Here is a 4,109-nt window from a genome sequence, read left to right as displayed (position 1 = left end):
AAAAAAAAAAAAAACCCCCAATCCCTCATTACAGACCCACCCCACAACGAACCCAAAAAATGGGTTCGAAACAAATGAATTTTTATCAATCCAATCCAATCCATTTCAGTCTTTTATTGAATTTGAGATTTTACAACTTGATCCAATGTGTTGATTGGTTTGTATGAAAATATGATCAAGGGCGGAACCAGGAATTTTTCAACGGGTGGGCTAACTAAAATTATTAGCTTAAAATTTAATGATTATTATTTTTGGTACTTACAATTTCTAGTCTTTCTAGAAATAAAAGTAAACACTAAATCATATAAACCAAGCTAGTTTATAGCTCCGTAAACTAATTTTCAATAAGTTTTAACATAAACCAAATACGGTTTAACACCATAATGGAATGAACATCTAAGGCTTTTTACCTAGATTTACCTTAGGTTCCTTCATGCATTCATATCATACATGAAAAGTTGTTTGATGTAAAAATATTGACTATGACAGGATCCGAACCAAATTTCGCTTTGAAATTCGAGCCGAACCCTGTGCGTGTCCGACACTTGGCGAATGTCGGGCATAAATGATCTATTTGCCCTTCTACTTGAAATTTTAACCTTGACTCCTACCGAAATTTCGGCAGAGTCTCCCCTATATCTCGTTCAATCCCAAAACTTACACCTGTCAAAACGAGCACAAATATCCATACAACCAACAGCCAGCATTCTTAAGATACAATACCCAGTTCAATTCTCCATCTAGGGCAAATATCTGAGCAGTTCTAATAGTATACAGATAAGTTAAACTTTTACAAACCCACACTTTTGTAACGATATGGCGCGGAAGGCAAGATGGCCCGGTGGTGGTTTTCCTGTGCACGCTACAGCCTGGGGGCGCAAAACATTTGAAAATGTGAGTGGACAAAAAATAAAGGTTCATAAAATATCCTAAGAATATACTAACCCCCATTGTAAAAATATAGTTGAGTAAAACTGAACATCTAAACTACCTTTGAAGCATATTAAAATCAACGCAGTTACATATTTATATAAATATATGCAATCGTATTTAAGAGCAATAAAACTTGCATGAAGCACTGAAATCCAAACTTGCATAAAAACACTGTAATCAAATTTGCATAAAAGCAATGTACTCAAACCTTGCATAAAAGCACTGCAATCAATTAAAACTACCACTCGGATGTACCCCTGTAATTCCATCAATTCCCCTGGCAGGTCTCGGCGACACACAGTCTATCCGAGCCGCAAACTGGCAGGATACAGGGGACTATAGTCAGCCTGATTCGCTGGCAGGTCTCGGTGACACAAAGTCAACCCGAGCCGCAACTGGCAGGATTCAGGGGACCGTAGTCAGCCTGATCTGCAATCCTGGCAGGTCTCGGTAAGACGAAGTCAACTCGAGCCGCAAATCCTGGCAGGTCTCGGGACACCAAGTCAATCCGAGCCTCAAATCCTGGCACTCACGGTCTGAGCGTCCCCGAAACTCGTGAGGCAAATGTCAAGTGCACTGACAAAACTGAGAATAAACTGGATGTCCGTAGACATCGGTATAACTGAGGGTAATAACCATAATTGGGTACATGGTGGTTTAAAATAAAATATTTTAGAAAAGTCTGATAATTAACTGTAGTTTAGCAAAACTGAATCTAAGCTGCTATTTCTCTGATATAAGTCTCAAATTTTGCTTTTATATCACTTTAGTAAAATCAACTAGCAGCATATAAAAAAGATATTTAACTCCACAAGCATGCTAATAAAAATACCATGAATAAAACTTATTCAAGATCAAATAATGAAATTTATTTATATAAATCATTTATAAAAGAAAAGTCCACTCACTCCTGGTCCGAGCTAGCTAGACCTCCTGAAGGTCTCTTCTGCGGGCCTGCCTGGTCCCGGGTGCTTGGGTAAACCATCATGAAGATTTAATTAATAAAACTGCTCGGTATAAGATTTTAAGTAAAACCCTGACCCCCCGACTTCTAAAAATGCGTGCACTAACTTTAAAGTCTTTTTTTTTTTCTGCCCACTTAGGCATTCTAGATGTTTAAAATCGTCTGAAAAGACTCGAGATTTCATTAAGCGATAAACTTCCATATTAGTCGATACGGAACCCCGTGCGTCCACAACCTCCAATGACCAATCTGAGAGTTCATTTAAGTTCTTCACGTTTAAGGAACCATGTCCTGCAAATTTGGTCTGAAACTGACGATCGGATTGTCCCCGATCGTGAAATCATAAAACTTCCAAATTCTAACCTCAGGGTTCGCGATTTCGGAGTATCCGGGACTCCGATTCACAATCCGTCGAATCCTACAAGATTCTGAAATTATTTGGGACAACATATCCGAAATTGAGCTCGATCCAACGGTTCAGCAGTATTGAACCCGGAAATCGCACAATATGAAAAATCCGTTCGGGGCTCAAATGGTATCCAAATTGAGATCTGCAAAATCCTACGCGCTCGTGACAACACGAGGATCACAAAAATACCCAGGGTCACTGCACTACCCTCACCCACGCGCTGCAGCACACGGCGGCAGCGATGGGTATCTTTGTCAAATAGGTGAGCGGTGGTCAGCCTGATCTTGAGTTCAACACAACCCTCTTCACACTTATCTGACAACGCAAATTTAACTTCTTTCTTTGTCAAATAGGTGAGCGGTGTCGCTATGGTGGATAACCCTTCCACGGAGCGACAGTAATGCTCTGCTTACTCAGAAAACTCTGTACCTCAGTAACACTGATTGGCCGTAGCCAATTTGACTACTGCTTCAACCTTTTGAAGATCAACAAAAATGCCCTATGAAAAGTTCATGTGTCTCAAACATCTCACTCTGTCTACCCAACATGGACACCTGCTGAGCTTGGCATAAAGTTGCTTTATTCTCAGAGTCCACAACCCAATGTTTAAATATATCATATGTGCCTTATGTCTCTTGGAATACACCAAAATCTCATCTGGGCACACAGTCATGAAATGATCTCAGTAATGCCTAAACACTCTGTTCAAGGGGGTCCAAAATGCAACTGGCACATTCCTTAATCCTCATAGTATCACCAGGAGCTCATAGTGCCCACACCTCATTCGACACACTGTTTTAGGCACACACTCTTTTCTAACTCGTAACTGGAGATATCCAAGCCTCAGGTCACTTTTTAGGGAATACCTTGGCACCCTTCAGCTGATTAAACAATTCCTCACTGCGAGGCAATAGACATTTATTCCGCACTGTAATCTTGTTCAGCTATCTTGAGTCCATGCATAACCTCATGGTGACATCTTCTTCCTTAAATAACACTGGAGCACCCCAATGAGCAACTAGGCTGGATGAATCTCTTATCTATCAACTCCTGCAATTGAGTCTTTAACTCCTTCAACTTGCTGGTGCCATTCCTGTACTACTGGAATATCTTCCAATTCATCTCATTATCTCTGGTATTATTTACACGTGCTAGGTATCCTGAACACTCTTTCCTGGTCATCTACTGAGGCACGGTATCTGGCCAATCAATCTAACCCTGAGATGACATTCAATCAACCATGCCGAAGGGAATTAAATCAGTAACTACAGTAGGTGATATATGCACTTCCTGCTAGGACATGTTATACAGTCTGCTTATGGACCTGGAATGTTCCCCATGCCCCTTCGGCTGACTGCTGCCTCGACTGGCTGCACTGATCTGGGCCCACCACTGGACAAAGCCTCCATAAACTGTGGTATCTCCTGTAATATACCTTGCATACCTGTTTCGATGCAGCTGTGATCTCTTTATGCTAAGGGAACAGTGGACAATCCTTTCGAAAAGGTCCAGACTGTCAACAGTAATAGCCTCCAGTAATGCCCTATTGGCAGGGCCCGGAATAGTATGTACCACACCTGGCACCTTAGGGGCGACTCCTCCTGTCAAATCCTGACAACAACTGTCTTCCAATATCTCCGGCTGCACTAACCAAGAGCGGTTTCCAAAATTACTACCTTGACTGGAACCTCCGCTGGAACTGAATCCAGGTCGGTAGCCTTCATAATTGAGGCCACTCGATGATCTGGAGTTGTAATTACCTCTCTTAGATAATCCGTGACTAGTACCACCTGTGTCAAAATG

Source organism: Prunus dulcis, chromosome 3 (assembly GCF_902201215.1).
Source record: "Prunus dulcis chromosome 3, ALMONDv2, whole genome shotgun sequence".
NCBI classification, from domain to species: domain Eukaryota; kingdom Viridiplantae; phylum Streptophyta; class Magnoliopsida; order Rosales; family Rosaceae; genus Prunus; species Prunus dulcis.
The sequence above is the reverse complement of the archived record's forward strand: the minus strand, read 5'-3'. Positions refer to the sequence as shown.